Source organism: Sceloporus occidentalis, unplaced genomic scaffold (assembly GCF_023333645.1).
Source record: "Sceloporus occidentalis isolate IW3139 unplaced genomic scaffold, rSceOcc1.0.p SCAF_6, whole genome shotgun sequence".
NCBI classification, from domain to species: Eukaryota; Metazoa; Chordata; class Lepidosauria; order Squamata; family Phrynosomatidae; genus Sceloporus; species Sceloporus occidentalis.
Window position 1 is genome coordinate 4,173,814 of NW_028316986.1, and position 26,086 is coordinate 4,199,899.

The 26,086-nt window shown below is 43.8% G+C and overlaps 1 protein-coding gene across 4 annotated transcripts in view; it reads left to right on the forward strand.

Annotated features, from left to right (window-relative positions):
* NCOA1 (nuclear receptor coactivator 1) overlaps positions 1–26,086 on the forward strand; it is a 401,716-nt gene that overhangs the window by 112,834 nt on the left and 262,796 nt on the right. The window contains exon 1 of one of the 4 annotated variants that reach the window (XM_089528751.1): positions 22,168–22,292. The exons of the other annotated variants lie outside the window; for them this stretch is intronic. The gene's annotated coding sequence lies outside the window, so the exon portion shown is untranslated. Of the gene's footprint in view, positions 1–22,167; positions 22,293–26,086 lie in introns of those variants that run through there. 4 annotated transcript variants of the gene reach the window in all.

Sequence of the window (26,086 nt, forward strand, 5' to 3'; positions counted from 1 at the left end):
CAATTTTGGGGCGAAAGTGGGATAACAGCAACAACAACTGTATACATCAGAATTGATTTCCACTCAGTCTTGGGTAATAATGAGACTGCTGCCACGCTGCAGAATTAATGCACTTTGACACTGCTTTACCTGGAAGAAACTCTGGAAGAAAAGGATAAAATCTCACAAAACTATAAAACCCAGTATTCTGTAACATTCAGCTGTGGCAGTTAAAATGCTATCACACTACATTAATTCTGCAGTGCAGAGGCAGCTCTAGTATAACACTCAAGCCACTAGACCACACTAGATCGCAAAGTTTTCCCTCGCAAGTTTTATTCCAAGGAGGTTTGCTATGGCTTTTCTCTGAAGCCGAGAGGATATAACTTTTCCATGGTTGAGTGTGAATTTGTATCCTGGTTTCTTAGAGTGCTAGTTTGACACTCAGATTGTTGCTCCATACATATGGTTTTACCTGTAGTCTTTTTTATTATGCAACCTGCTTTTCACCATTGGGAAAAAGGTGGAGTTTAAATAAAGACATCAAATAGTATAATACTTTATGCTACAGAAGCCTTTCTAAATTCCTCCGGTGCTAACATGGGGGTGGTGGTAAGGTTTTACATATAAGCAACAGGGAGTATTTAGAAGGGTTTCTGGTAGTAGCTATTTGATGCTAACATTGCTGCTTTCTAAGTACATGTTCTTGATTGGTGCAATGAAACTTTGTAAGGTTCTGTGAGGTTTATTTCCCTCTCCTTTCAAAAAAGGCATTATGCAAGCAGTATGACTTTTCACAATTTTACATGCATGACGAAGGGTGAAAGGGACTTCGGGCATGCTCTGATTTCCCCCAGCAGTAGCTTCAAGACTACTTCCATCAATTCTGTTTGTTTGCCATCCTTATCCGTACATTGCAAGACGAGTAGCCACGTGTTTTTGAAAATACGTGGCTGGAGGTGATCTTCTTAAACTTTTTGGGCTTCAACCATTTAGAGCTTTGCTGTTAACCTGAACTTGGATTAGCGTTCCAAAGAGTACAGGAAGGGGCCGAGAATCCCCGATCAGTGATATAACTGATATTCAATCCTTGTGCCATGATGATGGAAAACTGGCCTAGCTAGTTTGCTGCTGCTGCTTCTGGCTTTTGAAAAAAGCCAAGGTGTGTGACAAATGGGTGTCATCTTTCTGCATTCCTTCACCCATAAAAATGTTTAATGGTTTGTTTCCCTTCCCTTGAAACTTAGGAAAGTTTGATTGCCCCACCAGACTGTTTATTTCATACAGCTTGGAGATGTTTTTGCTTGGCAGTTTCTCGGTAGCTTTAATGTTCAGAGAATGGTTTTAATTCACTGAATGACTTGTGGGGGTGGGTGGATTGCAGAGCAAGCATGGGAAATCTCTTTTTCTTTTCTTTTCTTTTTTGGGGGTTGGGAATGTACTACTTTGTACATAGCCACTTTGAGGCTTTTACTCCTCTGCAGTCTAGTCTTGCCTTCCTTGGGAGAAGCACATCAGGTGGATGCAGGTCTTTTGTTTTCTGGAATCGGAAGACAAGTTGCAGTGAAAACCACATATCCCACTTTTTTATATACTAAGGCCCCATTCTCACTAGCCCATTTGCTCTGGATGGAACTGGGCAGATCCAGTTGCCCCCATACCGAATCCCCCGGGTAGAAGTTCTCACTACCCTTTACCTTGACCGATGCAATTTGCCCCTCTGAAGTTCACATTTGCAGTACCGCTTTAAAATGGAGCATCCTCTGTTGTCAATCAAATTCACTTCCGTTTTCGTCAAAGGTGACATATCCTACAATCATTGGCCAACGGAATTGGTTCTCCCCCCCCCTTTTTTTTTTTAAAAACTGGCGGCAGTGTGTGCATATTCTGTCAACTGGTCAAATTTAAAAACCTCCAAGAGTGTGTGTGTGTTGTGTGTATTTGTGTCATTACAGATTATGGCAACCTTAAAACGACTCCATACTGGGGTTTTCTTGGCAAGATTGGGTCTGAGGAGATTTGCCATTGCCTTTCCCCTGAGGCTGAGAGAGTGTGACTCCCCCAAAGTCATGGGTTTCCACAGCCTTCCCTCTGAATGCCAGCCTCCAGCTTCCCCTTCACTTCCAGCCCAGCATTTCCTCCTCTTTGGAACCTCTTCCCTTCCCTTCACTTCCAGTCCAACGCCACCTCTGAAGCCCTTGCCTCCCCCATATACCATCCTCTTCCCTTCCCTTCCAGCCCAAAGCATACGCATAATCTGTCACAATAATAATAATAATAATAATAATAATAATAATACCTCACCTCAGAATGCCATCTTTGCATCCTCTTTCTTTGCTTTCCCTCCGATTGCCACCCCAGAATGCCATCTCTCCTTACATACCCATATGTAGCAAAAGCATTCACACATTGAATCAATTTGCCAAATTTAAAAGAAAACACAAGCATTTGCATATTCTGTCTCTCTCTCTCTCTCTCTCTCTCTCTCTCACACACACACACACACACACAATGCCACTTGCAGAGTGACCTGTCATGCCGGCAGCAAGCAAACGAAAAGGAAATGAAGCACAACCAGACAATTCTATCAATGCGTATCAACCTGTGGAACAAGCATTCGCATAATCTGTCAAAAATAAATTTACGAGAGAGAGAGAGAGAGAGAGAGAGAGAGAGAGAGAGAGAGAAGGAGGCATGTTCCGCTCTCTGTCCTCCCTCTGACCTAAATCCCGTCCCTGAACTTGATCAGATCATGACCGGGGCAAGTTCACATTTGCCGGCAGCAGGGAAGAAACGGGTTTTCCAAAAAGATAGGGGAAATAATCCACTTTAGAAAAAAACACTCTAAAGGGGATTTGCCCTGCATCTGGTGTGCAGGACCCTAGTTTTGATGTGTTTAAACCGGTGCCAATGGGAACTTCCCACTTTTAATCCGGGTTACAATTCGGTACAAAAGGTAGTCTGAATGGCCCCACTGTTGGGGAAGCCTTCTGTTGGAGATGAAAAGAAAAGAAAGGATGAGTAAGACAGCCTTTTCTTTCATTAGCAGCAGAGAAAGAAAATAAAATGGTATGCCCTGAAATGCCCACTGAGAATTGCCATTCTTATGTTATGATACCCTCAACAGCCAAAAGTGTTTGATAAGATAGATCTAGTAGGGGAGGTTTTCTCTGGCTAAGTAGGAATAGGTATCTGGGTTAGGCAAGTCCAAATTAAACAGAATAGGTATGGATATAGCCTGATTCCCCTTAGGAGTTCCATAAGCTTTGGTCAGACCTCAGCTGGAATATTGTGTCCAGCTCCAGACACCACAGTTCAAGCTAAATTGTGTTTAGAGAAGGACAACCAAGATAACTAGAAGTCTGGGAACCAAGTGTTACAAGGATCGACTTAGAGAATTGGGTATGTTTAAGTTGGAGAATAGAAAACTGAGAAGTGACATGATAGCTATCATTAAATATCTGAAGAGATGGCATGCTGATGATGGAATAACCTTGTTTTCTGCTGCTCCAGAGACTAGGATGAGAACCAATGGATTGAAGTTCCAAGAGATCCCAACTAAACTTGTTGACCAGAAGGGATGTTAGCTCACTTCTGGTTTGCTGGAATGTTCTGGTGTGGCTGACGGAGAAGGGAATAGCCCTGAGCAAGGGATGGACTTACCCAAGGAATGTCTTTGTGACAGAATAACTGGAAAGTGGAAAGGCCATTCCTTCATTGTTGGGGTGGGAGAAACAGTGTACTTCTGAGTGTTGCTGAACTACAACACCCAATGTCCCTGCCCCTGAACTACATCTCCCATTGTCCCTCAGGGGTGCTGAGGGAAGTTAGAATTCACCAAATGCCTTTTGAAGAGGGGCTAGGTTTCCTAGCCCTACTTTAAGATAACTGGCGTTTGTCTCAGAAAGTTTGTGCTATCTGAAGTTTCTGGCAATTAAAGTGACATTAAAACTAGCACAGAGTATTTGGAAGTATCTAGTCACTGTCTGAAACAAAGAACATCCCCTTGCATCTTTCAGAAAAGTCTTTAAGAGGTTAAAGAAAGCCTCTGGGTTAATGGTTTTGCTGCCTTCCTTTTCTCTATGTCACTTTATGTTACAATTGCTTTAAAAAATGAAAGGAATACATTTATAGTAGAGAACTATCGCAAGTCATGGCTTTGGTTCTGCTGAATGCAGATGTCAATTAAAATACATTTAGAGAAGTTCTAAATGGATATTCATATCAAGGGGAGATGTTCCTTCTTGCCTTTTATAATTTACATCAAACATCACCTAGCAGTTAGAGATATTCTTATTAGAGAAATGTCATGCTAAAAGGGGATTTGGTTTACCTTGAGAAAACCAGGAGGGCCTTGTGGACCCAGCTCAAATTGAGCAGAGGAAAAAAGCCCCACTAGACTAATTAGTGCATTTTAATAGCAAAGTCACAGTGTATCGGGCAACAGATCTTTTTTAAAAGTACACATTTAGCTGCAGATTTTATGCATTCTGAAGCAGTTTCCTTTTACCTCAAATGTAACAACAGAGGGTGAAATTGCTCTTTCACTTTCTTTGGATGTAGCTGGAATATATTAAAAGGAGTTTTCTTTTTTCATATATAAAGAATAAATGGTTCCTCACATTTGCAATGAAAATGACAAGTGAGAAGTCAGTTTCTTTCTGAAGGAGCATCAGCTCACAGCTGCAGAGAGCAGCAAAACAAAATTAAGCGGGCAAACAGTCCTTGTGCCAGAAAATGTTCTGGAATGTATAAATATGTCAAGACTGCAACATTAGCCATAAACTGGGAAATGAAGCTGGTGGCATGTGCCAGTTGTCACGAAGGCTGGCTGTTAGGAAAGGCATCTCCACTGCTTCTCTTTCCACTTCTCCTGTACTGTTCCATCAGGCTTGAGATTGGGCATGTCACGACGGGCAAGACATGAAAACATTGCATTCCCTAAATGCATAGAGAACAAGGTTTATGAATCATAATCCCCTCTGCCTGCATGTCTCCCTGTTGATGCAAAGTAAAATATTGCAATAACAGTCATGGGAGTGGACTGAACCATCCTTTTAACTTGGCTCTGATTTCTACTGGAAGGAGCTTCTTATTTTATGATGATTTAAAATAGTGGTGTAGTTTTTGTAGCTAATGATGGACTATTTACCATTTTTAGAGGAATTCTAAACCTTCATCCTTAGCTCATTGCAGAAGAGTACTCTTTTTGGAAGTATAAGTTTCTGTAGTGGCTTGTTCCTGCTGACCACTAAAATGACACTCTGTGCTCCCATACCTGAAATATACCCCAAAGGCACATGGAACAGAAAACTTGCTGAAGATCATTCTGGGTCTGATCATTACCTGACTGGGAGACCACTTTGAGCTCCATCACGATGAAGAGCCAGATAGAAATGAAAATGTGTAGATTTTGTTGTATGCCTTCAAGTCGTTTTCCAACTTATGGTCACCCTAAGGGGTTTTCTTGGCAAGATTTGTTCAGAGGAGGTTGTCCATGAAAATAAACACCTCGTATTAATTGGCATAATCTGGGATGGACAAGGTTGAACGGTTGCAGTTGTACAGACCTGAACAACATGTCCATGAAAATTATAATGGTGCAAGACTAAAACAAACCTTTGGAATCCATGTCACATATAAGCTGTGTCTTGTTAACATGGTGTTTATCCTATTAGGCTTATTCTAGTAGAGGCTTTGCAGCCTTAGGGTATTTTAGATGACATCTGTGGTAGCTTAGTACAAACCAGTCCATTTTTTCATCAGGGGGCTTGAGAACTCAGTTGATCGTGCCTTGACTCCTTCCCAGAAAATCTTTCTATGACCGTATCACGCAGGAGAAACTGGCTCTCTGAGCCAAGTTAAATGATTAGAAGAATGTGGCTGTTACAAGAGAGAGCTAGCTAATTATTTCACTGAGTAGTTCAAGGGACAAATGTTAGTACAGAGACATTTGAGAGACATTTGTTGAAATGTTGCTGCTTGTCAGAATAGACAGTTTCTTGGATTCAAGGAGCATTATTTTGGACACATTATAAAGTACTTGTGTTTGTTCACGTTCAAAGGCTTTGGTTCAGAATATCATATTTTCAGACAATGATATGTGGCAGGGATATTGGGTACCCTCAATTTATCTACGGGTCATATCAAAATCCATAATTTTGGCCCCCAAATCTGCCCTCGACTTATCCATGAAGTCAACTTATAGTTGAATATATATGGTATTTGTCTTGCTAATTCAATCCAAGGTGTTGATCTTAACGTATAAACCCCTAAATGTCTTAGGGCCAGGATATTTGGAAAATTAAAAGAGGTAAAAGTTTTCCCTTGACATGAATGTCTAGTCATAACCAACTGTAGGTAGTGGTGCTCATCTCCGTTACTAGCCCGAAGAGCCAGCATTGTCCGAAGACAACTCCGGTGGACATGTGGCCAGCATGACTGCACTGAACACTGTTACCTTCCCACCGAAGTACAGTTGTCCCTCCATATTCGCTAGGGTTAGGGGAACAAGACCCCCGTGAATATGGAAAAACTGCAAATAACAAAAACACTGTTTTTACCTGAGAGGACACCTCTCTAGGAATCTCTAGGTCTTCCAGTGCAACTCTGTGGTCAATGTTCAATATACACTCACCATAGAATGGCACTGGAATAGCTACAAATAGTCTTTCAGTGCAACCTTTAGTTAAAGTTGACTACAGAGTTGCACTGGAGGACCTAGACAGTCCTAGAGAGAACATATTAATGAAATCCGTGAATAATCAAATCCGCAAATACCAAAGCTGCAAATACGGAGGGATGACTGTAGTCCCTATTTATCTACTTTCATTTCATGCTTTCACACTTCTAGGTTGGCAGAAGCAGGGACTAGTGGTGGGAGTTCACCCCATCATACGGCACTTGGGCCTCGAACGGCCAACCTTCCAACCTTATGATCATCAGATCTGGTGTCGTAAATACTTATCCCTCCCATTTAAGCCTGCCAGAAATCTAAGATCTTCAGTGGATGCCTATGAGGCTGGGTTGATGGGTACACATAACAGGGCTTTTTAAACAGGAGCATCTAACTGTGGAGGGAGGGCAGACTGGCTCCATCCGCTTTCTGACTTTACAGCTAGTAGTGAAAACCATGCTATGTCATGTGACCTTTGCTTCTTAAAGTTAAGGGTAGATGTTCTGGCTGTAATTTTAAGCTATTTTTAATTTTATGTGGTTTAAGAACTAGTTTAAAAGAATAGTCTTAGCTTTTAATTATTCTTACTCATGTGTTTAATGTTTAAAATGCTTTTACTTGTTTTATATCAACTTCACCTCTAGGGCTGTGATGGGTTGAGATTCAAATGCCTTAAATGAATCCAAAAATTCAAATGCCTTAAATAAATCTGGGTTCATTTTGTATTTCACCTCTAATTCAGTGTTTGGGAGTAGTTAGGGACAAATAGAACATTACTTGTAATTAGTTCCTTTCCTAATAGCAAATATATAAATGTGTTCCATCATAATTGTGACTTGTTAAAATTAGCTTCACTTTTTTGCAGTGTGACTGTATATTTTTACAGTAACTACTATGATAGTTATAGGGGTGGAATATATACTTTGTGGGTTGGTTTGTGTTGTTTCTTGTGGATGCTGAGATAAATTGGATGGGAGGGCTTGAGCGTGTAATATTCAGATAATTAGAATTTTTTAATCTTAGTTTTGAGCAAATAATTTAATGTTTAAAAATTGTGCATATATTGGCAACCCTTTGCTATGTATATATACGAAAGTGTTTGGAATTGGAATTGTGAAGAATTACTTTTAAAAGCCCAAGCTGTGGTCAGGCTTGTAGTATGTCGAGACTAGCTAAGTATTATAGAAGCATGGAATCATAGAGTTGAAAGAGACCACAAGGGCCATCCAGTCCAACCCCATTCTGCCATGCAAGTATTAGTTACCTTTTAATTTTTTTCCATATATGCTGTTGTTATTTGCCATCCAGTGGACTTTGACTTATGGTGACTCTAAGACCACTGAGAGCCCAGTCACCAACTGCCCTGCTCAGGTCTTGCAAATTCAGAGCAGCTGTGGTTTCCTTGATGGAATCTATCCACCTGTAATGTGGTCTTCTTTTATAGCTGGTCATCTCATCTCATGATGTATTCAAAGTATGGCAGCCTCATTTTAGTCATCTTGAATTCTAATGAGAAGTTAGGCTTCATTTGCTTTAAAATCATTCATTTCACAACAGTTGTTTTTCCCATCTTACGGCAACACTAAGGCACACCTGTCACCTATACTTGTCAAGATTTGTTCAGTGACTTGCCCAAGGTTACCTAGTGGGTTTGCATGGCTGAGTGAGGATTTGAACCCTGGTCTGCAGAGCTCAAACCACTACACCAGACTGGCTCTCTCCACAACAATGCATAGCAATTTTCTGTACACGTTATCCTGTATTTTATGGTCCGTCTCCTTAAATAAAACTTGCTTTTGTTTAACAGTGTCTTGCTTCTGCCTGAGTTGTTCTCTCTCCTGCGATGTTTTAATCTCTTGCCAGACCCTTGAATCACGTTTCACTTGATACCCTGCAAAAAGGAGAAGTAGTGGGTTGGAACGCCACCTGGATTCAGGTGTGTATAGACTTGTGTCTGCTAAACCCTTGACAGAATGTGGCAGCCATCCAGAGAGAGGCTCAGGTGGGGAAATGAATGGTCTGAGCCATGCCTTTTTTTGGAGGTTATGGTTTTTATCCCACAGCAGGAGTGGTAAAAGTTTGAGGGTCACCTCTGTAAGCTTCAGACCCACAAGAAGGCCCACAACAAAAAAGCACATCCAGAAACAGGAGTCATTATTTTTAAGGAATCCCAGCAGCCTCTTTGGCCATATTTCCTTTGGAACATTGCAGAATCTCTCCTTTTCTTTGTTTGCTGATGTTAATTAAAGGGTGGGAAACAGCGTGAGGTAATTGCTAGGTCTAGTGTTACTTCCATCTGATCGTCTAATTTTTCATGTGGTATGCTCCATTTTGGCACATTCTTGTATTTAATCCTCTGAACTATTTTAATTTTGTTATGGCCAGTTCTCTTTCCCTTTCCCCACCCCTCTTTATTCTTGCTCTCTGAAGTTCGGTTGGTTTTCTTTTCTTTTCTAAAAACTAGGCATTGTTGTGACATCTGTAGGTTTTTGAAAATTGGAGAAATGCATGTGCATTTAGTAAAATCACACATTTCTGTTTGCTTTCTGGGTGCCACCAGCATTTAATATACATATGAGCATAGAGTCATAGAGTTGGAAGAGATCACAAGGGCCATCCAGTCCAACCCCATTCTGTCATGCAGGAACTCTCAATCAATGCACCAAAGACAAATGGCCATCCAGCCTCTTTAAAAACCTCGAAAGAAGGAGACTCACCAGACTCCAAGGCAGCATCTTCCACTGTCGAACAGCCCTTACTGTCAGGAAGTTCTTCCTAATGTTGAGGTGGAATCTCTTTTCCTGCAGCTTGCATCCATTGCTCCGGGTCCTAGTCTCTGGAGCAGCAGAAAACAAGCTTGCTCCCTCCTCAATATGACATCCCTTCAAATATTTAAACAAGGTTATCATATCATCTCTCAACAAAGAGCTACACAATTTTGAGTATTGATCTTTAAAATTTATAAGTTACCTTACATAGGAGCAACCCCTAATCTTGAGGCAAGCCATATCATTCATGCGATAAACATTTCCTTCTTTGGCCCAAAAATATATTTCTTTAAAGAGGTGGATGATAGAGAGGGAAGGTTGGAGTGTGGGGGAGAGAGAGGGAGAGAGACTGGGGACATTACTTACTTTTAAACTACAATTAAAGTTGGAGAATGCCATCTTTGAAAATGCTTACTGCACAACATTGTCACTGCTGTGCCTGCAAAGTGTTCTTAGAGTGTCCCTTTTCAATGACAGGGAAAACCTGTCAGGAAAAATGTATATCTTGTCCTGTGTCATATGATGTCAGGTTGATAAAATACAATAAAATCAGCTTAACCAGTAAGATAAACAATATTCTTCTTCGTGGTCTCTGCGAATCACACAAATGGGTTTATTCTGCGCCTGCGCAGCAATGCTCGGAAACTTCTAGAATCTCTGGGCAGAAATCAGTTTGCAACTTTCTGCAACTTTTTGGCGGTAGCTCCGCCCACCTCTATATAAGGCCCCTAGCGGTCCCGCTCTCTTCAGTTCCTTCATTCCGCCGCGCTAGCAGCTCGAGGAACTTCGCTATCGTCGCTCATTCTTGGATAGGATCTCTGGACATTGACCTTCGGCACGTTTGACCATTCTCACGGACTCTCCCTAGACATTGACTGACCTTCGGAACGACTGACCACTCTTTGACGCCGATTTCCATAACCGGCGGACCCGTTTAGGCGGGAAAGGCTATCGGCCGCCATGGCCTCTTTCAAAAGGTGCACCAATTGTGGGGTAAAGATCCCTATGGCCGATGGCCATGACAAATGCGTCCTTTGCTTGGGGGAGGCCCACATCCCAAGCTCCTGCCCCCATTGCAAAGCCATGTCCACCCAGGCTCTGAAGAACCGAGACCGGACCCTTAAGGCAGCCCTTTATGATAAAGTCTTAAATCAGCCCTCCGCGGCCACAACATCTGCAGACGGGGAGGGACACCCATCCAAACCCTCTAGGAAACGGCAAGGGGACAAACAAAAGCCCCCCAAGCCTTCTTCAAAGGACCGCGGCTCCAAAAGGGCTTGCTCTGCATCACCTCCTGCTAAGGTGCATCGTAAGGGCCCTCCAAGCACTGTTTCGGTACCACCGGATTCGAGGCTCATGCCTGTACCGTCTCCAGAGGCTAGACCGGCGGCAACCCCTATACCGTCGTTGCCTACGACATCGGTACCACCTCCTTAGGAACCGAGGGTCCTCATCTCTAGCCACTTGTCAGTGCCGACTGAGGATCTCCAAATCGTGAACCTTGACGGCTCCTCTGAGTCCGAGGGGGAAATTCCGGACTCCGATATCCCACCCTCTCCTCAGAAGGCCAGGCCCAGATCTCGTTCCCCGCTACGGGACAGGCCGCGGGCTCGCTCTCATTCCCCACCACGGGACAGACGTCGGATCCGCTCCCCCCCTCGGAAAGATCGGGCCACCCTCGGCACAGAGGCAGATGAAGCCTCAGCCTATGACCCACCAGCCAGAGTCTCTCCAGACCAAGACCTCTTCCATTCTTATCCGGACCTGGTCTATGACCACCACTCGGGTCAATATTTCTTGCCTGTGTCGGCTTTCCACCTCCGGTGCAACCTCCCGGGACCCACCAGAACCATACTGAGGTCTCCTCAACGACTTGACGCTGTCCCTGAGGACGACAGCCGTTCCAGGCCTCCCTTGACACCCACTAGAGACATCTCACCAGACGTCATTCGTCTGAGCCGTTCTCGGTCCCGATCTCACACACGGTCCCGCTCGCGCTCTCCCATCTCTGATACGGAGTCTCCGCTGTCGTTTGTGGAACCTGCAGTACCTTCCCCCACTGACAACGTGAGAGCCTTTGCCGACCGGATCATCAGGATGGCTGACGCCCTCAAATTGGAGGTCGCACATCCCGAGGAGGATGCCCTCGACCCCGTGGAGAGGAGAATCCATGGCTCAGCACCGGCACCACCGGCCTTGGCCTACCTTCCATCTTTGGAGAAAATCGCGAAGAGGTCATGGGACACACCTGCCACCATATCATCCACCTCTCGCAAAATTGAAAACCTCTACAGGGTGACACCGTCAGCACCATCCTGGCTCTCTTCTCACCCCAAACCCAACTCGGCCATCGTAGAAGGGGCCCAGACTACATTCGCCCCACGTCCGTCCTCCTACCCAATTGATAAGGATAGCAAGAAGCTAGATGGTCTTGCTAAGAAGTTTTATGCCTCTGCTGCTCTGGATATGAAAATAGCTAACTATGCCGCCTGCATGGGTGCCTATATCCAGTTGCTCACGGAGAAGATGGATCCCACCATCAACGAACTCCCTGAGGACAGAAGGCGGATGATGATTGCGCTCCGCAACGAAATTCATCTTATGGCGGGCCAACAAATTATCTCCGCCAGGCACTCCACTGACTGTGCCTCTAAGGTGCTCTCCGGGTCCATAGCCCTACGCCGTTATGCATGGTTACGGGCTTCGGACCTCACCCCACAAGCGAGAGCGGCGATTGAGGACATGCCCTTTGACAATTCGGGGCTGTTTAACAGAGAAACAGATTGAAAAACTAAGTTTTCGGTACCGAATGAAGACCGCTGCAAGGAAACACGGTATGTCTACTTCCTCATCAAAGTTGCCTCGACAGAGATACGGTGCGCACCGACCCTGATACCCTTCAACCCAGTACCGCTACCAGCCTCAGGACCGAGCCTTCCAACCAGACAGGCCCCCCCAGGCTCGCCCCTCTCATTCTCCCTCGGGCCCTCCTGACCGACGCCAACCACCACAGCCCAGATCTCAACAGGGCTATAAGAAAAAGGATCCCCGAGGTAAAAGGAGGTTCTGAAACCTTCCTGCGCACCTCGTCGTCACCTTTGGTGATAGATTAAGACCCTTTTTTAACACCTGGGCATCTATCACGACTGACTCTTGGGCACTTACCATCGTCCGTAGGGGCTATGCCCTTGGGTTTTCTGAGCTCCCTCCCACCGGAGACCTAATTTCCACCGTCCCCTCGGACACCCTTCTCGATGAAGTGCGCAACCTCCTCCTGAAAGGTGCCATCGAACCCGTCGACCCCGCTCGGGCCCGATGTTGCTTCTTCTCCAGATATTTTACTGTCCCTAAGAAAGATTTCGGACTTAGACCTGTCATGGACCTGCGAGGCCTGAATGCCTTTATAGTTTGCAAGCGCTTCCGGATGGTAACCCTTGCTTCTATCTTGCCACTCTTACAGAAAGATGCCTGGTTCATGACTATCCACTTGAAGGACGCTTATTTCTATAGTGCCATCCGGGAAGATCATCGCAGGTTCCTTGCATTTGCTATCGGGCCCGAGATATTTCAGTACAAGGTCCTCCCGTTCGGACTCTCTACAGCGCCACGGGTCTTCACAAAATGTATGGCGCCCATAGTGGCATACCTACGACAAAGAGGCATCACGGTCTTCCCGTACCTGGACGACTGGCTTTTCACCGCATCGTCCCAGGAGACTCTTCTCAAGGACATTCAGTTCTCCCTTTCTCTCCTCACCGCCTTGGGTCTCCAGGTCAACTTCGAAAAATCGAATCTGACCCCTGCCAGACAAATGGATTTCATAGGGACAACCCTGGACTCGGTACAGCAGAAAGCATTCCTCCCACAGACAAGGTTCAAGGCCCTTTGTCTAGCAATCTCGCCCTGCATCCACTACAGACGGCTACAGGCTCGACTCATCCAAGTCGCAATGGGACACTTGGCCTCCACTACCTTTGTTACCCCTTGGGCAAGGCTTCGCCTCAGGCCCCTCCAATCTTGGTTCCTGTCCGTGTTCGATCCCACACGGGACCCCCCCTCCAAGATGCTCACCATCCCGAGGAAGGTTCAAAAGTCTCTGCGGTGGTGGCTCCAACCCAACAACGTTTGTTCGGGCATGCCCTTCCTCCCACCTCGACCGGACATTACCCTTACTACAGACGCTTCTCTTCAAGGCTGGGGTGCCCACACTCTGGACCTCACGGTAAAGGACAGGTGGACACCTGCAGAAGCGGCTTTGCACATCAACGTATTAGAAATGTTAGCCGTAGAGAAAGCACTCAGGGCCTTCCAGACCGTTCTTGCCAAAAGGGTGGTGCTTCTCCTCACGGACAACACCACCGTAATGTACTATTTAAACAAACAAGGTGGCACAAAGTCGACAACACTGCTGTCCGTCACCCTTCGTATCTGGGAATGGTGTATCCTCCACGAGATCTTACTCCAATACATCCACCTTCCCGGAGACCAGAACAGCCTGGCAGATCAGCTCAGCAGGTCACCCACAACCTGCCACGAATGGAGACTTCATCCAGACGTGGTCGATCATCTATTCTCCCTCTGGGGACTACCGGTGATGGACCTCTTTGCAACCCACCTCAACACCCACAGGCCGATCTTCTGCTCTCGAACCCGAGCGCCGGGCTCGAGGGGAGATGCCTTCCAATTCATATGGACTCAAGGGCTGCTATACGCCTTTCCTCCATTTCCACTCATCACAAGAGTACTCTCCAAAATACTGGCGGACCGCTCGGATGCGATCCTGGTCACCCCATGGTGGCCCAGACAGCCGTGGTTCACCCCACTTCTCCGGCTATCGCAAGACCATCTCCGACTCGACTACCGGTCGGATCTACTCTCACTTCACGACGGTCAAGTTCTCCATCCCGAGATGCACTTGCTCCCATTGGTAGCATGGAGGATACGGTGCTGACAGCTCTACCCGCAAACGTCCGAGCAGTCCTGCTCGCAGCCCAGAAACCGGCCACACAGAAATCTTACGTATATAAATGGGACAGGTTTCTTGCTTTTTTGCGGGACAGAGCCATCCATCCCTCTCAGGTCTCCGTCCCGACAGTCCTGGACTTCATTATGACTCTGTCCGACTCAGGACTTTGTTTAAGCTCCATCAAGCTCCTCTCCGCAATTTCCTCCCACTATTTGTTAAAAGGTAAACCATCTTTATTTGGGGAACCCCTCATAAAGAGATTCCTCAAGGGATTCAACAATCTCCACCCTCCAGTGTCCAACCCAGTACCGGCATGGAGCTTGGACGTGGTCCTCAACCGATTGACTTCCAAACCATTCGAGCCCATGGCCACTACGGACTTAAGACTTTTGACATGGAAGACAGCCTTCCTAGTGGCCATCACGTCGGCACGTCGCGCAGGTGAGCTGTGTGCTCTACGGGCTGACCAGCCCTTCCTGCGTTTTCATAAAGACAAAGTGGTTCTCCGTACCGACATCACCTTCCTGCCAAAGGTGGTGTCTGCATTCCACATGAACCAGGACATTGTCTTGCCGACCCTGGCTCCGAACCCGACCACAGACTCTGAACGTCAGTTCCATGCCCTGGATGTTCGCAGGGCACTGGCCTTTTACTTAGACAGAACTTCTGCTACAAGGCGTTCAGAGAGACTATTTGTTTGCTATTCTGAAGTCAAAAAGGATTGCCGGTGTCAGCTCAGAGGTTTTCAAAATGGGTGGTGAATACCATCCACCTCTGCTACCAGTTGGCTGGTAAGCCGGTGCCTTGTCGGGTTCGAGCCCATGCAACACGGGTGGTAACAACGTCCTCCGCCTTCTTGACTGGAATCTCTTTGGAGGACATTTGTAAGGCTGCTGTCTGGTCCCAACCACTGACTTTCATCAGACATTACAGGCTGGATGCCAGGGCCAGACAAGAAGCAGCATTTGGGAGGGCAGTGTTACTTTCTGCCATTCACTCAACCTGCTAAATAATAATAAATCAAAGTATGTTTCTTTGGTTAAACTTTATTATGGTTATTGTCATAATTATAGTGACTTAGTACTTTACTTCACAATATGATTGACACTCCCTCCTCCATTGACTATAGCTTGCTAGTCTATACCCATTTGTGTGATTCGCAGAGACCACGAAGAAGAACAGGTTGCTCACCTGTAACTGTGTTTCTTCGAGTGGTCATCTGTGAATTCACACAAACCCGCCCATCCTCCCCTCAGTGTCTGGCTCTTGGCTAAATTCTCTACCGCGCTTGCGGCTCATTTGGAACTGAAGAGAGCGGGACCGCTAGGGGCCTTATATAGAGGTGGGCGGAGCTACCGCCAAAAAGTTGCAGAAAGTTGCAAACTGATTTCTGCCCAGAGATTCTAGAAGTTTCCGAGCATTGCTGCGCAGGTGCAGAATAAACCCATTTGTGTGAACGCAGATGACCACTCGAAGAAACACAGTTACAGGTGAGCAACCTGTTCTTACCGTATATACTCGACTATAAGTCGACCTCATGTATAAGTCAAGGGCAGGTTTGGGCACCAAAATTATGGATTTTGCTATGACCCGTGGATAAGTCAGGGTAAAATTTGGGGGCATATAGCAGAGGATCTAAAGCATGAAGCAGATCAAATCAAAGAACTTACAAAATTCCAGCAGACATAACTCTTTGTGCTTACTCTTAAGGCTGGATGGATGAGAGAGTAGAGGAGGTCAGTGCTTCCAGGACAGATTATACTCTTAATAGTTCCTTCTTTTAAATGAGAGTTAAGATACAGTGCTTACATTGACCCATGGATAAGGCGACTCAGGTTTTTCAGGTCAGTTTTTTGACCTAAATTTCTACACTTATGCATGAGTATGTACAGTAAATAATTTAAACAGGCTAAAAATGTATTATATAGCATGACAAGTTAAAACAAAACTATTAAAACAGTTTTAAAACAGTTTAGAGCTTTAATGCATGAGTGGATCGGGATAAAAGCAGTTTGGATAAAAGCAGTACTGGCTGTTTTGTTTTCAGTTCCTTTCCTAATGATCTCCTGCATGTTATTTGCTTTAATTCTGAAGTAGCTGCACAATGGTTGATGTTTTCACTGCACAACCCAACACATTCCCAATATCATCTTTTTTCTAACCTGTTCCAATGCCAGTCAGTCATGGTAAACCTGCCTAGGACAAGCTAAATAGATAAGTTTGATCTTGAAGGCTAGGGTTGAGCCTGAGGCTGAGAGTCTCCAGGTCAAAAAATATTGGACAGAATTCAATAAGGCAGCTAAAAATGTGTAACCTAGAGTTACACATTCATGACTGGTTCATATTCGTGATCCCTAGGTATTCATTATTCAATATGTTACTCACAATCCTGATGCCCAGTATTGGGGCTGGGAGACTCTACTTAGCTACACAAAGGGACCTTGTAGCATCTTTGAGACTAACTAAAAAAGAAGCTGGTAGTATGAACTTCCATAGACTTGTCTACGAAAGCTCATGTTACCAACTTTTTCCTTTCAGTTAGTCTCTAACGTGCTAAAAGATCCCGTTGCATACTGATTTTCCAGACTAACGCAGCTATATTTTGGAATAGTAGTTCGAATACTAGTAGGTAATACAGAATTACAGCCATTAAAACAATTGGTTCAGAGTTTAGTTATGAAGTAGCCTAGATCTGTCGAAGCATTTTCCTATAGCGTCATACCTTGTCTGTAAGCCTTCCATTTTTTGCACAGCAGCTTTTGAAAGTTATAAACTGCTTGGTGCGTGTGGTTTTTTTTTTAAGCCTCCATCTCAAGCACCAGAAGCCAACCACAGCCATAAATATTTATGCTGGATTGTATGTGCCGTAAAGTGCCGACAGGTTACTCTTCTAAACCTTTATTGACCAGGAAGTATTAATGCAGCTATCAAGAGCATACTGTTTGACAAACCTCTCTTATTAATGCACAGTGTTCTGTTTCTGTTTGCCTTGTCAATATAATTTGTGAGATTATTGTGCATATTTTAAAACCAGAGGAGAACTCCTCCAAACATTAGCCAGGATTAGAGCATTTGATGAGTCAAGTAAGTTAGGCATTTTTAAAAGAAACGGTTCTGTTCTGTATTTGCTCGTCTATTATCAATGCCAGCTTCTGTAAAGTAAATAATCCTAGTGGCCAGTATAAAGATGTTATTTAAACACTTTAACTACCTCATCAACCAATTAACAAATATTTAATGGCAGCTATCTAAGTCTGCTTAGACATTCACGCGGTTCTGATGTTACCTGTTGAGCTTGAAAAAAGATTTCAAGAAGACGTTTCACTTTGGGTAGCTTCCATTGCAGACTCTAGTTGTTGTGAGTTCCAGAGGAATAACCTAAACCAAGACTCAGTAAATTGTATTTTTTCTGAAAGCTTGGTGATGACAGATGTTACATCTGCGGTTTGAAAGGCCATGACTCCTTATATGCTCCTACCTGAGTGTTGAGATCTTTGTTGGCAGGGTCCCTCTCCATCCCACCATTGTAACAGGCCCATATGGTGAGGACTTGTGAAGGGTCTTCTTGGTGGTTGCTCCGAAGTTGTGGAATTCCTTTCCATGAGAGGCTAGGCTTGATTTGTCACCACTGTCCTTCAACCAGTAAGTAAAGACCTTTTTATTTAAACAGGTCTTTGACGATTAATGGCTAGTTGCAGAAAGGTCTTTTAATGGTGAGTGTGTACCATATTTAATTCTTATTCTTATGCTTTCAGTTGTTCTCCTACTGTTTTAAATTAATGGTGTTTTTAAAAAATTATCATTTACTGTATATACTCATGTATAATTCTAGACATTTTAGTCAAAAACTTGATCCAAAAAAACCTAGGTTGACTTATCCAAGGGTCAATTCAACTTAACTCTTATTTAAAAAGAAACCATCCCCTTTTCTGAGTAGAGTGGTGAAAGATAAGAGCTTAGTCGACCCCGGGAGAACCTAAAAGAAGTACCGAACCCCTCTACTCTTTCCCCTGCAGTGCTGCTTTTGGCATTTTTGACTGTCCAGTTGGGAACATAGCAGTATGCTTTGGCATCAGTTTCCTTTCCTTCATCCTTTACATTCTTTGTTACATGCCTCTTAAGTTTCACCCTCGACTTATGCATGGGTTATATCAAAATCTATAATTTTTGCCCCCAAACCTGCTCTCGACGTATACATGAGGTTGACTTATAGTCGAGTATATACAGTAATAGTTTTTTTAAAAAAAAACTAATCATTGTTTTTCAGCTCTTCTTCCTTTAATCTATACTTTGATCCATCTTAGATCACATGTTGGGACAAAGGTGGGATAATAAATAAGATTGCACATGAAGATTTGGATGCTACAAGAACTCTTCTTCTGAATTTTTAATGCTTTCAAAGACCGTTCAGAAAAATAATTTTGTTCAAAATCTAGTCATAATAATACTTTTGGGGTGTAGGCTGTTCTTTCATGCTACAAAAATATTTGCCTCGATTGTCCACCCTGATATGATGTGAAGCAGCCTGGTCTCTGAGACTGGCTTCACAACCTTTGCTTTGTGATCCTGTCCTTGGAGTTGGTTTAGCTGGGTGGGATCTTGGAGCCAGAGAGGACTTTGTGAGTGAGGGCCCCAGGCTTGTGGAATTCTCCATTTTGAAAACCTTTCTTAAAAATTCTCTTGTGGACATTAAAAAGCCCCTGAGATTTCATTTTTATCCTGCTAGATTTTTTACTAATCTCATTCCTTGTATGTTTAATCGGATGTGGTTTTAAATTAAATTTGTTACTTGAATTTGCTTAGTTGAATTTTTAAAATTTTGAAAGCCATAAAAAGCCAGAACTTGGAAAGTTTCTGTTAAATGGAATGAACAAAAATGACATACTGAAGCCATCCATCAATGGCAGTAGCAGGATGATACTCTGGGATTCCTGTTCACCTTTCTTTTAACTTAATAGTGTGTGTGTGTGTGTATTCTTTGATGAACCCAGAATGCACTGCCTTAACCATCTTTTTCCTGATTCCTCAGCATATCCATCTTGAAACTGGTGAGTTTCATTTCTACTATACTTACGTTATTATATGAGAGTCATAGCAAGCATGGTTATCATTCCATTTTATAGATAAGAAATGTGGCATGGAAACCCCCTGAATATTTTGGAGGCAAGGTGTGATAGAACAAGAAATGACCTTTGAGAGTGGAGATTCCCAGGTTAAGCTCCTGGTCCCAATTGCCAGAGGTGCCGAGTGCTCATGTCATCCTTTGCTGAGCACTCTTTTCTGTTTTTGGATGATAACTTATCATTGTGCACTACACTTCAGTACATTGTCTTGATCTACAGTCGGCCCTCTGTATCTGTGGGCTTGCCATCCATGGATCTGAGCATCCGCGGATGGCAAGCCCCATTGTCCCCAGTGGCCATACGTGCATGCAGCCACACTAGCAGGTGTGCACACATTGCACTTCCATTAAGGAGGACAGGACTTAAGGTCCCACTTTTTTTTTTGTAAAAAAAAGCTGGGGTTGGGGGGTCCAGAATGGTTCCTCCGTGGATATGGAGGTCCCACTGTATTTGTGTTAGGTGACAGAGGCTGCAACATTTTGTTGTAGGTCTCCTTTACACCTAGCTAATTAGAAGCACTGTTTATGAAATAAATATTTGTCATTGTTATTTAAATAGTTTGTATTTGCATGTGCCTGCCACCTGCCTGCCTCCACATGTGTGTATATTGATATACAGTGGTCCCTCTACATTTGCTAGGGTTAGGGGCACAGGACCCCTGTGGATGTGGAAAAACTGCAAAACCTCTCGCACGCAGGGGCAAGGGGGGCAATTGTCTATAGACGCCTCAGAAACATTCATTTATATTAACATTTTTTTTAAATCAGCAATTTTTTTCGCGTGTCCTCCACTTTTTTAAAAAAAGTGTCCACCATTTGAAAATTTTGTCCTACATTTGTCCTGGTTTATTTATTTATTTAATTTTTTTAAAAAAACTATTTAATTATTTATTTTTTGGCTTCGGCCCCCCAGTTGTCTGAGGGACAGCAACCCGGCCCCCGGGTCAAAAAGGTTGCCTACCCCTGACCTAGAGATTCCTAGAGAGAACATATTATACTCGTCCCTCAACATTTGCTAGGGTTAGGGGCCCCTGTGAAAGTGAAAAAACCACAGATAAAAAGCCACTATGTTTTTATCTGGGAGAACACCACTCTAGGAATCTCCAGGTCCTCCAGTGCAACTTTATGATCAACATCTGCCAGAGGTTGACCACAGAATCATACTTGAGGACCTACAAATGCCTAGAGAACTGTTTTCTTTGGTAATCTTTAGATCCTCCAGTGCAACTCTGTAGGCAGTTTCCAGCAGAGTTGCATTGGAGGACCTAGAAATTCCTAGAGAGAACATATTAATCAAATCTGCAAATAATCAAATCTACAAAAATCAAAGCCTCAATCAAAACCATAAATAGTTAGAGCCACAAATGTGGAGGGTCAACTATATATCTGTATAGGTTGGGTTTTTTTTAGCTAGCATAATATAGAGGATTTAGGCCGGACAACTTTAAATAAAAGATTAACATATGTGATATTGCATAATTTTGACAAAATAATAATAGCTTTTTAATTAAGTTGAATCAGACCTGGGAGAACCAGCTAAAATTATGGAGGAATACTAGTGCCATGGCAGCATAGGCTGAGAGCATGTTACTTATTTATTGGCTATATATCTCGCTTTTCTTTCAAAATGACGTTCATGTATATAATTCAGAGGATTTCTTCTGTTGAATTTAAGTGCTGTAGTCAGATAAAAGGGAAGCAGTGGCTTCTTTGGTTTCTCAGGTGGACAGATTATGGATTTTCAAACTGGTCAGTGTGCTGGAACGGGCTCTGGGTTGGAAATGTGCACCATCCCAGCAAGGAGCTTGCCCCTCTCCTCCTTCGCATTTCTGGTCTGTTATTACTTCAAGGACAGACAGGCACATTCCACATTGGCAAATGCATTCATATAGTAACATCCAGGTAAATCAGGGATATGCAAAATGCAGCTTGTGTTCCGCATGCATTCCTAAGCATCTTTTTGTAATGCTCCTGATTTAAGGAGGGAGATGACAGTAATGGTGGTGATTATAATGATGAGGAGGATGAAACTATCATTGCAGTTTGCCACTGACATGGCATGCCCACTTAGAAATGTACTTTGTGCCTTCTGTGCGTCCTCAGTCTGTTGCGTTTTTTTTTTGTGTGTGTGTGCTACTGCTGAACAGTCTCATTGGTACTTTACAGCCATTTAGTAAAAGAGAAAGCAGAAAAGAAGAACAGACTTGGTTCACTTCATTTTCACCCTCCTTCAAACATACTTTGTCCCTATGTGATATTGGGAATATCCCATGGGGCTGGCTGTAACCAAAAAGATGAAAAGAATTGCAATTTTGGCAGCTTTTGGCTACACTTGGCCAGCTGTGACAATTTGTACAAGACCCAAGACAGGCCCCCATGTTGTGGTGCATCTTGTATTTTACTTCCCTGCGAGGTTTAAAAGGACAAAGAGTCTTTTGTGCCTTTGCTGTGGCAGGCTAACATGGCTACTACGCCTCTGGAGCCATCGGCTTTAATTCCTATAATCTGTCACTGTGTTGTTGTGTTCTCCTTCCCGTTGTTGCTTCTTTTAAAGTGTGGGTGAGTGAATGTGGAGTGAGCTGGGGGGAGAGAGAACATAGAACAAACCTCTTCACCAAGCACAGATCATTTCTTTCCTTTCTGTCCTTCTCCCCAGGGCATTCTTCTCTCACTAGCACAGAAAACGGGCTGCCTTTGCAGGGGGCCTTTTGTTGCTGAATTCAGGCTAGAGCTTTGTGAGGCCTTGGCGGTCTGATTCAAGGAGGGAGCCTGCAGGAAAATGTAAGCAACCTTATATAATATCAGTACAGATGAGATTTGCGACTGTAAAGCAAAATGCTGCAATAAATGGAAGTGGGGCTACATGGATGTCTTTCAGGCAGCTGCCGTGCTTGAGAAATTATGGTATGAATTTTTCCATCCCATTTTCTTTAACCAACAAGATAAAGTGGCTTCTCCATTATAGAATAAACACTATTCAAACCCTAAGTTGGACTGAGGGGCAGAAGACCAGCCTGTTTTCCTGGAACATCTGGTTCACATTCTGTGTGTTGCAGTTGTCTTACAGGTTTTTGGTGGCGCTTATAGTCAGTGGATCGGCTCTGGAGGGGAAGAGTGCCAGAGTTTCTAGGACTGGAGTCAGGAACCTCACATCTGGTGTTGCTTCCAGGTGACAGTGGGAAAGTTCATAGAAGCTTACAGTTGAATCCCATGTGCCACCATCAACTTGTCAGTGCAGGAATCTACCAGGATCTCTGTTTAACAGCCTACTATGAAGAAGAATCCACTACCTTTCTAATGTAATGCACTGTCCAAGACCTCTTACTGTCAAGAAGTCCTTCCTAATTTTAGTTGGAATCTCATTTGTCATCAGTGAAATCCATTAGCTCAGGACCTGTCCTCTGAAGCAGCAGGAAGCGATGTTACTCCATCTTCTACACGTAAAGACTTCTCTTTAGTCTTCTAAATCTATTCAGCTCCATCAAGCTTTCCTCACAGGCTGGATTTCTAAGACATTTACCACTGTGGTCACAAAAGCTGACTTTGTTAATACAGTGAGCCCTTGGTATCTGCTGGGGATTCCAGGATACCCCATGGATGCCAGAATCCGTGGATGCTCAAGTCCCATTAAATACAGTGGCATAGTAAAATGACACCCCTTATATAAAATGGCAACATCAAGGTTTGCTTTCTGGAATTTACATATTTTCAAAATATTTTCCAGCCATGGATGCCTGATTGTGTGGATAAAAAAAATTGGTGGATATGGAGGACTGATTGTACTATACTAGGGCTAGCAAGTTTGTGTGTTAACTATACATTCTTTAGCCCTAGACTTCAGTGCCACTGAGATTCTTGTGTGTATCAGTTATTCTAAAAGGTTTGATGTGTGGTCATTAGGGAAGTGAGGAGCATGGGGTATGAGATCAGGAGTGCTAAGCCCTCAGCATTACTACCCATAGCTGTCATCTTCCGGCCTGCGAGGAAGTGACCAGGCAGGCCCAGGTCCACCGGGGCTAGCCTGAAGAAGAAGAGCCCTCCCTCCAGTCCCTCTGCCTTGGTCCAGGCCTCAGAGGGAGAGAAGAACCACTGGACCTCATCCCCTTCCCCACCACTATTCCCTTCTCCTTTTGTGTTGTGTCTTTTAGATTGTAAGCCTGAGGGCAAGGAACCATCTAATTAAAAATAATAACTGTAAGCCGCTCTGAGAGCCATTAGGGCTGAAGGGCGGGGCATAAATACCATAAATAAATAAATAAGATACCCACATCTTGTGTTCCTCAGCCAATTGTGGACATGAAGTGAGCCCACCTCTGATGATCTCAGCCTGGCTGGCAGAATCATAAGGAAGGTTTGTTCGTTGCAGCCACATCAAGCTAAAGACCCTCACTCTAGAAGTGGTCCAGGGACCATGGCTTGGAGAACACGCACTTTGCTTTTCCTGTTCAATCTGACTTTGAGGGGAAATGGCAGTCCTTTTGTTCTTTAAGCCTTCAGAATTGGGCCTTGCCTTCAACCCTAATTCTGTAGTATAGCGGAACAATTATAATCTCTGTTGTGCCTCACTCTCTCTCCTGTCTAATTGGTAGAGCATCTCTGTGAAGACAGATGCTTGAGCTTGGATGCCATGTCTTGCAACAGAGGCCATTATCTCATACCCCAGCATGGCTACTAGTGACATTCTCTTTAACCTGGCTGGAAAACTTTTACTGAACCTCACTCAGCTGTACATTTCTTCCTGCCACCTCTCTGTTTCTGTGAACTAAAAATTCTAAACAGTTTTAAAGGTCATGTTAAGACTGAGAAACTATACATGATGGTGGCTTGTAGAACCTGTGGGTAATATTAAGTTTTCTTTGGTTTTTGTTTATTATTTATTTTAGATAAAGTTGGCTTTGATGGCACCATGCCTGCCTTACTGGGCATCAAAGTGGCCCCTACATGTACATTATATGTTCTCCTTCTAATATCAAGTCCATATTAGTAAGGGTTTATCAAAATAATTTGCTACCAGAGGCAAAGGATGAGGTGACATCGGCATCTCAGTTCCACATGCAGAAGCCAACATGACCAACACTTGAATTTTACATCTTCAGTGGTGACAGGACAGGGGCCTGCATGGCCGACTCCGCTCTGGGCCCCAGCACCTACTTCACCACTGCTTAATGGTAGGGCCAGTCTTGCACATTAGCCCTTAATCTTCATACTAGGTGCTCTCTGACCCATTCCATTTGCTCCCAGTGAGCCTGAGAGAACCTCACAGTACACAAGGAACTATTATTGAGAAGTCTCATAATTGTATATAAACTGTCGCATATGAAGACTTAGGCCACAGTAAACTGGTTTGTCTTTGTGGTGCTGCCACACTTCTTGTCATCTGACTATTGACCTAGTTAGGGACCTGAATGCTTTTCAGTTACAGTTAATCCTCACTATCACCTCATTTGGCAATGTCTTTCTTTTACATAAATTCTTAAAACACAGACAGGGCTATTAAGAAAGTTGCTTGGGGTGATATATAGTATGCCAGTACTGTACTGAAACACTTCTGTGTGTTTTTCTCCCCCTTCCTCATGATGAATAGTAAGTAACTCTCTTTGTTGTGATGGTGACTAGAAGATTTTAAATTTACTCATACTTGCTAATGTAGAACCTTCCTTCCTTCCTTCCTTCCTTCCTTCCTTCCTTCCTTCCTTCCTTCCTTCCCTCCCTCCCTCTCCCAAGGACATTATTAAGAAGTGTTGAGCTTTGCCATGAAGGAGATTGTAGTGAGGATTTATATTACAAGGCTGGATGATGCTGGCAGAAGACAAACATGGTTCAAAGGTATTATGGGTGTGTGGAAGAGTGGCTCTACTTTGCCCACATTTAAGTCACAATGGGACTGTGCCTTTGGATGCACTTTGGTCCACCACTCTGTGATTAATACTGAGCATGCTGTCTTTCAGTGGCATTATTGGTAGTTTTGAAAATTGTTCCCCTCTTAACAATAATTTTTTGGCAGCTGCTTTTAAAGTGAGTGTTGTTTTCATCTGTTGTGTCTCACTTGGGTTCCTTCCCTCCCTCTGCCTTTCCTGGAACTAGAGTATGCTTCCAACAGATGAAAGTCTTTTCTTGCTGTGCTAGATTACCGTTTGGGCTGTGAGGACCAGTGGAAGATCTCAGCAGTCAAGTGAAGTTAGTGAGAAGATCAGTGTGTGGTTTTCACCAGTTCTTTAAATAGAAAAAAAATATTTTCTCCCCCCCCCCCCTTTTAAAGAACACAGAATTGTTCTTATACATGCAGCTTTAATAAAAACAGAACAACAATGAAGCTATAAGACAAAAAGCACAGTGTGGCTTAGAGGTTTTTGTGTTGGACAGTGACTCTGGAGACCAGGATTCAGTTCCCAGCTCGACCATGAAACCCATCTTGGGCAAGTCACATGCTCTCAGCCTCAGGAGAAAGCAATGACAAATCTCCTCTTAAAAAATCTTGCTAAGAAGACTTCATGATTGCCTTAGGGTCGCCATAAGTCATAAACCACTTGGAGGTACACAACCATGAAGGGAAGACTGAGGGGTGGCGTGACTGC